We start from the raw sequence: 12019 nt of genomic DNA, 5'->3' as shown, positions 1-12019 counted from the left end.
CTGAGGGATATGAAGTCAGACACACAAATGGATGTTAGCATTTACTGACTGCAATCCCCAGAGTATCCTACTGATTTGCCAAGGACATAAACTGTTTGGGGAACTGCTCAAACATAACAGGCAAACCTCTGGCCATTCTGTGGATAGCCCTACAATTGGGAGTTATGTCATCCACATAACACTGTCAGACTTAAAATCATGCAGAAAATGCATGTCCAGACAAACCCCATTAAACTAGCATTATTCAAACTGTACAACAGCAATACTTACATTCTGTCCCTAAGTCTGGAACCTTCTCCCCCATTTTGTTGGGCTGTGTCCATAAATCTTGTTGTACGAGGTATTCCCACCTACCCTCTGTGATGCTGTAGTTCACGCACCTCCATGATGTCCTCCTCACAGGCAAGTAAAAGGGGCAACACCCAGATGAAGTAGTCAATTATAGGAATGTGTTGCCATGCCATTATCTATTGGAATAACAGCACAGCTGTTCTGCATGCAATTAGCAAGTGGGGGACACCTATTGGTGCACAGGCCATCACCTGCTCATGAGCATTACCTTCAAAAGGCAAGCAGCTGCCTATGCAAAACAGGTTGAGAGAGAGAAAACAACCAAACAAACCAAGCCAAACAACAAACCAAATATTCAAGACTACTTGGAAAAAACAGCTATGTGAAACAAGTAAGCATGCAATGGAATGCAGTAGGGGGTATGTAATAATGGGAAATATGAAGCTAAACAAACACGTCTCAACAAGGCTTGCTGTACTGATATATTGCTGATCAGCACCTATGGCCATAGCATCTGGCTCTGTCTGCAGTGAAATAGATCACAGGTCAGGCCCCTGAATCACTCCAGAAAAAGACAGCTCACATATGACCACTACTGGAGTGTCTGTCAAACAATACTGACTGTGATACTGTTAGGCCAGCTACTGAGATGTTGTAAATATCCATATGTTACTTGTGAATACAACTATGATACACATTTGTCTTGCAAATCTAAGAGACCTATACAAGGTATGTGCATAATAAACTACAGTTGCAGAAGTGTGTGTTGAACTGCATGAGATATACTGAGCTCATACCATTCAACTGTCCAGGTCCAGTGTTCTGCACTCTAACCACATGTGTGCCTAATATTTTTTAGTCATTTACACATAGAATTGTGTTATGTCTGGCAAATCATTGACAAATCTGTGAACACTGACATCAGAACATAATAGCATACTCATGAATGTCGGACATCCTGCAGGATATTTCTGTGAATGCAAAGCCTACTTTGCTATCACTGACTTAAGTATGTTACAGCAATATTAATAAAATGTCACTATTTTGGGAGCTTTGCCCCCCATTTATGTGTGCCGTTGTCCAAATGTCCTGCTCTAACATATGGAAGGTATGACTGAGCAGGAAGAGTGTAAATACAGTGTGCCATACTGACATAGAACAGAAATGTATATCAGGTATCACCTGAGCACATGTATATATGAGTAGGTGTAGCTGGAAGCCACGAAACAACAGACATGAGTTACAAGTAGTCAGGTAAATAAGCTGTACATGTTGCGCATGCATGTAATCTGAGTTACAGTGCATCCAAGAGACAGAAATGTTTACAGCTAATGGTTGTCGCATTGCCCTGATACAGAAATGGGTACTAGAATAAGCATGATTATCAGGTTGAAATTGGAGAAGTGTCCAACTGTGTTATGACCTTGTGTCCATGCCTACTGCAAACAGCTATATGAGCACCTACATAGCTGTATGGACTCAACAATACCTGACTTGTAAAATCTATCTCCATCAAGGTACAGTAATCCCCTTTGGTGGACAGCAGCAATACACAAACCACCTAATAGGTTGATATATTGGATGTACAGGGCCAAGTAGGTGCAGGCGCCAACTTGAAAACATGTCCACCTTTGTCTGAGCAAGCATATAAGATCTGATGAAGTCCTGTACATAAGAAGAAAGCAATAATTCTTCCTGTTTATTAAAGATTTTTGCTACCTACTGAGGGACTGGACCTTCTCTTCTACTTGGTTTTTAAGTTTTCACAATTATTATCAAGCATATAAGTTCACAGGTGAATCACTGTAAGGGTAACTATGAGTCCAAATTGGACACATCCACTCCACCAAGGCCAATCACAAGGCTACCTTCACATATATCTTCAGTCTCAGAAGCAACAACCCAACCCACCCTGTACTGGTGGTCCATCACATGACATACACATATGCTTTAGCTATAGCCAACCCGCTGTAGACAGGTTAAGTGAAAACATCACCCCCTGTTCCCCATCAGTATAGGTGGATATGCACAGCACCCACACTCCTCCCCTCATCATCAGGAAGCAGGTCCATAATGCCTACTCAAAGGCAACAAACTGAAGTCCCCATGGGACCTGCTAACATCCTTGTCTGCATCCTATATGAACTCAGGCATGTGCTCCCAGCTTCATTACACACTGTAGTCAAACAAAGCCTGAGCAGCATCCACACCCCATCTGCATGGATGACAGACACTGTAATCCCTCTACACAGAAGTGAATGATGAATGGAGGATTATGCAATTCACTGGCTCTCATTGGGGGGAACATGACACATCAGGACCAGGAGAGAAATGCAATCTCATACTGTGCTGATAGCTGACAGGGGTATGATGTGGTTGTAAGTGGTGGCTACTGCTAGTCAATGTTGATGTGCAGGTTCTTTGAATAATGTTGAGAAATGTATAATGTCCTGTGATGTGTTTCCCTGTTTATGTCTTCCAGGTGCAATGCATTGCACCAGACAGCTGGCATACAGAGTGGTTGAAACTGTTCTGATCATTGACAGCATAATTCAGCCCTATGGTGTCATGTTTGGCCGTAGCCAACAACATCTGTGGGAGCAGACCACCCTGTGGGATGATCTCGTCCACAGGGTAAATGATGTCGGCCTGCATGCTCGAACATACGAGCAGGTCAGGCATTGTGCAACAGACCTAATCTGCCATGACCAGCGAAGGGCTGCTGCCGTGGCCAGGGACCGCATAGCCACAGGTGGGGGTTCTGTCATGCAGGCCCCACTTACACCCACCGAGGAGCTCCTTGTCAACCTTGGGGCACCCACTACACACCAACATCAAAGTGAAGACACCCACATTCTGGAGGTGGGTGGTACCCAGACAACAGGTGAGGATCGTGCAAGTAAGGCCCCAGTGGACATCAATCAACTAGTGTAGCAGCCATACTGGCATACGTAGAGTATCTAGATGCATATTTCAGGTGAAAATGCAGTTGTGGTGGGTTTTTGTAATGCACAGAAGTGCACATCTATGGTGAAGAACAGCAAACTGTGTAGTATTAGAGCTTGTACTGTAAATGTGCAGAAAAAGCTGCATTCATCTTGTGCTAATGCCACATGTGAGTCTGCTAACAATACCTCTGTCCCCCAGCTACATAAGTCTATCTAGTCTGGATGTGGGACAGCAGCCTGAAGCTGGTGAGTATGGAATTGTCCTGTTGTGGTTCACCAATACCCCAGGCATGTTACTGTCACTCTTAGCCATATTGTGAAATATGCATGTTCACTTGTGCTGTAGTTAACTGCATTGCATCACAGTGGTCACCACAGGGCCCTATTTGCAGCAGATGTAACATTTCTGTAGCATACCTCACAACCTGTCAGTGCAAGAAATCTGGACAGAGACTGACAAAATGGGGGGACAAAGCCCCCAAAATAGGGACATGTTGTAAATATTACTCTTATACAGTGGATATAAAACATGCACACACCCCTGTTAAGATGCCAGGTGTTTGTGATATAAACAAAATGAGACTACAATAAATAATTCCAAACCTTTCTCCACCTTTAGTACAATTCAATTGAAAAACAAACAAATCTGTTAGGGGACCAAATATGAAGAATAAAAACTTACAATATTTGGATGCATAATTGTGCACACCCCTAAACTAATACTTTGTTGAAGCACCTTTTGATTTAATTACAACATTCAGTCTGCTTGGGTACACACCTGCCATCAATTTAACACTGAGACTCCGAGTAACACCAAATAATGATCAGCTGTCCTAGCAGGATTTTCCTGACATTTACTCATTTGCCTGGTACAGCAAAAGCCATGGTTCACAGAGAGCTTACAAAGCATCAAAGGGATCTCATTGTTGAATGGTATCAGTCAGGAGTAGGGTATGAAAACATTACCATAGTATTGCATGTACCATGGAACACAGTGAAGACAGTCCAAAAGGTGGAGAAAATATGGGACAACAGTGATGTTGCAAAGAACTGGACATCCCTCCAAAACTGATGAAAAGACATGACAAAAACTGGTCAGAGAGGCTGCCAGGAGACCTACAGCAACACTGAAGGAGTTGCAGGAATCTTTGGCAAGTGCTGGTTGTGTACTACATGTGACAACAATCTCCTGTATTCTCCATATGTCTGGCCAATGGGGTAGTGTTGGAAATGGAAACCTTTTTTCACACAGAAAGACATCCACGGCTGGCTAAAATTTACAATAAATACATCGTCTCCCAAAAGCATGTGGGAAAATGTGTTATGGTGTAATGAGATCAAGGCTGAACTTTTTGGCCACAATTCCAAAAGGTATGTTTGGTGCACAAACAACACTTCACATCACCAAAAGAACACCATCTCCACTGTGAAGCATGGTGTTGGCAGTCTCATTCTTTGCGGTTGCTATTCACAAGATGGAACTGTGGCTTTAGTCAAGGTGGAGGGAATTATGAACAATTCCAAATACCCGTCACTTTTGGCCACAAACCTTCAGGCATCTGCCAGAATGCTGAAGATGAAGAGGATTTTCACCCTTTAACACGACAATGACCCGAAGCATACATCCAAATCAACAAAAGAATGGATTCACCAGAACACAGTCAAGGTTATGGATTGGCCCAGCCAGAGCACAGACCTAACTCCAATAGAATATCTGTGGTGTGACCTGAAGAGGGCTGTGCACAAGAGATGCCCTTGCAATCTGACAGAGTTGGAGGGCTTTTTCAAGGAAGAGTGTGCAAATATTGCCAAGTCAAGATGTGCCATGCTGATAGACTCCTTCCCAACCAGACTGAATGCTGTAATTAAATAAAAAGGTGCTTCAACAAACTATCAGTTTAAGGCTGTGCACATTTATGCAACCAGCCTATTGTACATATTTGATTTATTATATTTTACACCTCACACATTTGTTGGTTTATCAATTGGATTGCAGATTATATGTCACATTAAATGTGGAAAATGTTTTGAAATGATTTATTGTGGTCTCATTTTATATATTACAAAAACCTTGCATGTTAACAGGGGTGTGTACACTTATTGTATCCACTGTAAGCTTAGAAAGTTGTTTGGCATAACAGGATTTGTTTTAATATGCATTTGCTGCAGGTTCTGAGGTCTGAAACTCAAATGTATGTCATTAATTAGTGATGTCAATCCTCAGATCATCCCAGTAATGTGTCAGACAAACACAGGATTTATGAGGAGCAGAGCAAAAATATGAGCCATACATCTAGACATTCTGTGAAACCCTGTACAGTTGTGAGGTATGTTCTGTAGGAGTTGCCACTTTGCTATACAGGTAAACAGCAATAATGTGTACATGTGTGCAGTGTGTGCTAGGTGAAGGCCCATCACCCACTAACACTACTCACATATCCCAGAGATGGATATTAGTAGTAATATGGAGTGAAAATGACTGCACTGCATGATATTGAGGGCCTGTTCAGAGTGTGTATGTTGTGGTCTGACTGTGTGTTGTGCATGTCATCATTTGGATATTGTGAGGTCTGTGTAATGCCTTTGTGCCACCTCACCTGTATGTGTGTGTGTGTGTGTGTGTGTGTGTGTGTGTGTGTGTGTGTGTGTGTGTGTGTGTATGCGTCAGCCAACCTTATAGTGCAGGTGACAATGAGGGTCGTGGACCCTCCTGCTCAGCACCTGATGTTAGTGTCTCTGCAGACTGTGACAATGATGGTAGTCATAGTGAGACACAGGTGAGGTTGTTAGGAGCTGAATATGTGCCATTGGTTGGCATCCCACTGTTGACCACAATGTCCCCACACACAGTCACAATGCACACACATACCCTGTCCCCAGTGGCCACAGATAATGGACAGTTGGTGGGTGGTGGCATGGAACAGGCTAGTGTGGTGACTTTGGCAAGTGTGAATGTAGACACTAGCCATAGCCAGAGTGCAGGTGAGGTCCCACACAGGTGGATGGACAGGGGTGCTTGAAGGAGGACTGCTGTCCACCAAGCCCCTGTCACAAAGTGCCACAGAAGATGTCACCAGATGCATGTTTCGAGCCATCATGGAGGCACAGGTATGTACTGATCACAACACCAGGCAAATACTTAGAGTCTTGGATGCACATCTTCCCAGTGTTCATGGTGAACTATATGACCTTGCTGAAGCCATACATGAAAATACTGAGGTCATGAATAGATGGTGGTGTGAGACCTTGGCACTCCTTGACCATGGGATATCTGTGCTGGAGCATGTGGTGGGATACGGGTGGCAGTCACGTCCATGTAGGCTAGCAGCATGATCAGCTGGGGGTCTATGAGGCTATGTATCTTCACACTCCCATAGTGGCAGTACCTCCAGCACTACCAAAGGGGGGGTGCTATCCACACCATGATACAGCAGACCATGGGCACGTGGTCCTAGCCAGTCCCATTAGGGACACGGATCTAACAGACAGCAGTCACCATCGGGGAGTAGTACTGTATCTGCCTTGGGCCTGGTGGTGCCAGTAAAACCCCTGGCAGAACTAGTCCCTGTGTCCATGGCCGGAGATGGTGAACTGTACACCCTGCTATGTATGGTCCACAGCTGTCCAACATATCCTTGTGTAGGGCAGCCACATGGCATGACTGTATGCATACAAATACACACACATCACTATCACAGGCAGGTCACTTTCTGACACACACAGCACCTCTGCATGGCCCATTTATAGAACAACCCTCCAAACACAGACACATGATGTCAACCGTATGGCCCTGCCTAGGCCTCTGGCAAATCCACACCACAGCCTGTGCATATGATGATACCTGTGCCACATCCCTTTCATCCATACCATCGATGCAGGAATATGATAATATGGGTCTGATGCACAGGGTGAATATAGTACATTGTAGCTACGTAATGCTGTGTTAGGTGCTGTCTCCTTTCATTTGTTCTGGGTACACATCAACGTATATGTACCTTATTAGTCATGATGCATTATTGGTGTTAGTACCACTGACTGAATGCAGTCTGACATGCTGTATTCTTTTTGTGTTCCGGATATTTGTGTGTCTGCAGGCTGTGGCCCTGCAGACATTACTAAAGTGGAGTATGGCAGAGTGGAAACACATTGACCATTTCATAGCCAAGGTACAGCTGTATATGTACATGTTTATCAGGTGTGTATGCATGCAACAGTGTGTGAGGGACACTGTTGGCAGGCAGTGTGACCTTGCATAGCCTTCATACATGTCACTTCAGTGTTGTGTAGTACCACAGGCTCATACATACAGACATACAGATGAGGTTACTGAAGTACTGGCACTAGGTCCTTAACAAGCCTACCCATGACCCTAACCCCAACAGATCCACCTATCATGTGGGCACACAGTAATCACAGGGCCTTCTCATGTCTACTTATTGCACACACATAGGTAGCACGCAATATGTGTGTGTGACATTATCAGTTGTGGAGTGCGGGACACACATTGCGGTAATGTGACAGTTGGCAGCACATAGCATGCCCACTGCAAGTGCAACACATAGGATGCTCTCTGGCATGCTGGTATGACACCTTCTTTGTGTGACATTACTTTCACTTACAGTATTTCTCATGACATTAAGATGCTTCTGATGTGCAATCAATTCTCTATGCAATCAGTACAGAACTGTATGACGTGTCTTGTCCCACAGTTCTGGGGCCTCTTTTAACTGTTTCAGTTGCCAGCACATGTTACACCTTGCCAAGCATGGACTGCAACCTGCAGGGTGGTTCAGACATACCTCTCAACTGTACAGTTTATGCAGACTGTTCTGATGCATGCTACATATCAGTGGTCCATTTCCTCATACACCTGTGTCTGTCTGTCGCATTGTTTCCAAACTATTGCAGGCTGCAGTCATAACATAATCGCATACATTATGAGTTGCACACTTCATACCATTCAGACCATCTATGCTAATGCAAACCCTGTTATGCTATCACTGTCATATGTTTGTAGGAGTACTATTTGACAGGTGTCCCTATTATGTGTCCTTTTTCACCCCATTATATATAGCTTTGTAAACAGTCCTTTCTCCAACAGCCAGGGAGGTATGGGTACAGACGGTGGCCATGCCTCTGACCTCTGCATGTGTGTGCAGATTGTCCTGATCTCTGACACATGATTTAGTCACATCGGTCATGTACATGTAGTTGTCTGGCCTACATCTGGTAAAATCATGACAGACTGACATTGTAGGTTAATGACGACTGTTATCATGTAACAACACATACCCTTCGGAAGGTGCATTCAATTGCATGAGCTGTTCCGTTATCCATTTCCCATGTGTGTCATGGCAATATGTGACAGGTGTGCCCAATGTTTGCTATTTGCACCAGCTTCACATATGGTGTTCACCTGATGTCTGTCTGTAGACTGCTGCACAGTGATGTAATACAGTTATAAAGTTACAGTCTATCTATCAGCATTATGTTTCAGACAGGTATGGGGTCTGCTGCAGCCACGTCTGTCACTACAGTGACTGTGACAGTTTGGCAATGTGTCTCATAAATGCCCATTGTTAGGGGTCACAGATAACATATTGGTTGCAAACATCTGGATATTCCATATGCGTATGTACAGATGACTGGAATGGCCTGTACAATTTAACATCTTGCATGTACAGCAGATGCCATTAAGTGGCTCTTCAAGGTGATGCCATGCTGAGGGAGTCAACAGGCCTTAAAATGGTATAACCAACACACACAACATCCACAGGGAATATGCTTCTCAAACACACACACACACACACACACACACACACACACACACACACACACACACACACACACACACACACACACAATATCACAGTTGCCAGTATTGGGTTTAGAACCCCTACCTATCTAGTTTTTGTTACTATGGTGTTATGCAGTTATTGCATCTGCCACAAAGCTTATAGGGTGAAGAGTGTCCCAATGTACTTCTAAGGTGAATAACATCACCAGCCCTTGTAAAGTATGGCAATGGACAGACTACTTGGAGAGTAAGGCCTCAAAATACTGTATCCTACAAATATTTATTTATTTATTTATTTATTTATTTATTTATTTATTTATTTACATTTGTTAACCGGATTTGTCCACCTGGGCTTGTGGCCCGTTTTCAGTGGAGACCCGAGGAGAAAAGCTCCAGTAGTACATTTTTAAACAAGTACAATTTTAAACAATATTGATATAATAGCAGTTATAGCAAAAAGATTCACATATGTTGGGTTACATGCATAAAGTTAAAGTTGCATTAAAAAGAAGCTTAGTAACATAATTTTACATTAATATAGTTCAATAGGTCAACAATATTTTTTTTGTTTGTATAAAATTATGCAAATGCATAGTACACACATTGGAGAGAGAGGTGTAATGAGGTACTGAGTATGGACCTTTTGAGGGTACATAAAGGGAAGGAAGACTAGGTGGGATCATGGCAAGGGCAGGTCCTGGAATTGAGAAAATAAGCTTTTAGTTCATTTTTAAAGTGTGAGGTGTGGGAGATTGAACGTAAGTCAAGAGGAAGTTTGTTCCAAGCATGGGCAAGGGAGTGTTTGTAGAGTAGTTTGTCTACTGACATTTTTGAGTGGTAAACATCAAGTAATTGTAGGTTAGAAGTACGGAGGGTCTGGGATGGGATGTAGATGGAGACTAAGAAAGACAGAGATGGACAAAAGGAGGTTTTATAAAGAATAGAGTGTAGCATATGAAATTGATAAGATAGCAGAAATTGGAAAAGTTCAAGCCATTAAAGAGAGTTTAAAGAAATGCAGTGGTGTGAGTTGTATGGGGAGTTAGTAATGAATTTGGCTATTTTATGGTAAGTCTGTTGAAGTTTGTTTAGAGTGGAGGCCTGGATATTGGTAAGAACTGGGGCGGCGTATAAGAGGGAGGGGAGGAGGAGTACCTGACCCAGGGTAAATCTAGATTCAGGGGTTAGGAATTATTTGTTCCGATATAGCAGACCTAGTTTCTGGTTTGTTTTTTTTATACACTGGAGTATGTGTAGGTTGAACTTTAGTTCATCATCAATAATGACCCCTAGGAGTTTTGTGTGGGTGTCAGGTTGGATAGTTGTATTGTTAGAAGATGTAATAAAAAAGGAGGTTTTGTGATGAGAAAGAGAACGGGTAAGGAAAAGTAGGAGTTTAGTCTTTTTGTGATTTAGGATCAGTAGGCTGTGAGAGAGACATTGTTCAGTGGATAGTAGGGCTTGTTGGGTCAGGGAGTGTAGTTCAGGAATGTTATTTGAGATGGATATAAGTGTAGAGTCATCAGCATACTGAATAAGGGAGGATTTTTTGCATGAGGTGTAAAGATCATTGGTGAAGATGTTAAACAAAACGGGTCCCAAGATGGAGCCTTGGAGAACACCAGTGGAGATGGGAAGGAAAGGTGAGGAGGATGAGAGTCATTTGACAGTTCTCTGCCAGATAGATAACTATTGAACCAGGCAAGTGCGAAGGGGGATAGGTGGAGATTTGCGAGTTTGTATAGTAGTAGAGGATGAGAGACAATATCAAAGGCTTTGGAGAGATCCAAGAAGAGACAGGGAATGAGTTTATTGTTGTCTAGGGCCTCTGCAATGATATGAGTGAAGGAAAGGAGGGCAGTGGTGGTGCTGTGGTGAGGACAAAATCCATGTTGGGTAGGTATAAGTAAGTGGTGCATGAGGAGGTGATTGAGAAGCTGCGAGTGAATACATTTTTCTAATATCTTGGAGAGGGGGGACAGAATGGCAATGGATCGGTAGTTTGAGGGGGTCAGTGGAGTTTCCACCTTTATGAAGATTGATAGTAAAGAAAGATTTCCAAAGGGTGGGGACAGTAGATTCCAGAATAGATTGATTAATTAGTATTGATATAAGATAGGCAATTGAGTCAGCAGCAAGTTTGAGGAATGTAGGAGATAGATTGTCAGTGGAAGGAGAGCAAGGTTTGGTTCACCAAATATACATACAAGCACTTAACACCCACACATATACACACTCACATTTGCCAGGACTGAGATGAGAACCCCTATCTATCTAGTTATTGGTACTATAGTGTTCTGCAGTTATCACATGTACCACAGAGCTTAAAGGGTGAAGGGTGTCCCAAGGTACCTGTAAAGTGAATAACATCACCAGCCCTTGTATGGCAGTGGGAGGTATAGTGGGTGAGTAAGGCCTCAAAGCACTTTCACCTATGAGTATACACACAAACACGAATAGACACACTAATCCACACACACACACACACACACACACACACACACACACACACACACACACACACACACACACACACACACACACACACACACACACACACACACACACACACACACACACACACACACACACACACACATTTGCCAGACCTGAGAATAGTACCCCTGCCTATCTTGTTATGTATTCCATACTGTTACATAATTATTGCATGCACCACAGAGTTTATAGGGCTAATGAGTGTCTACAGGTACTTCTGCAGTGGATGACATCAGTGGGCCTTGTAAAGCGGCCAATGGGACATATACTGGATGGAACATGCCTAAAAATTGTAAAACCCATACCCCCAGTGGCTATGGTTCTCACACACACACACAGGATACTGTTCTTCTACACACACATGCACACACACACACACACACACACACACTGTGGAACACACACACACACACACACACACACACACACACACACACACACAGGTTGATTTAAAACTTTAAGGTTTAGTTAACCTGGTTCTTTATTC

Source organism: Protopterus annectens, chromosome 1.part1, assembly GCF_019279795.1.
Source record: "Protopterus annectens isolate FY-2018-M chromosome 1.part1, PAN1.0, whole genome shotgun sequence".
Classification (NCBI taxonomy): Eukaryota; Metazoa; Chordata; order Ceratodontiformes; family Protopteridae; genus Protopterus; species Protopterus annectens.
The sequence above is the reverse complement of the archived record's forward strand: the minus strand, read 5'-3'. Positions refer to the sequence as shown.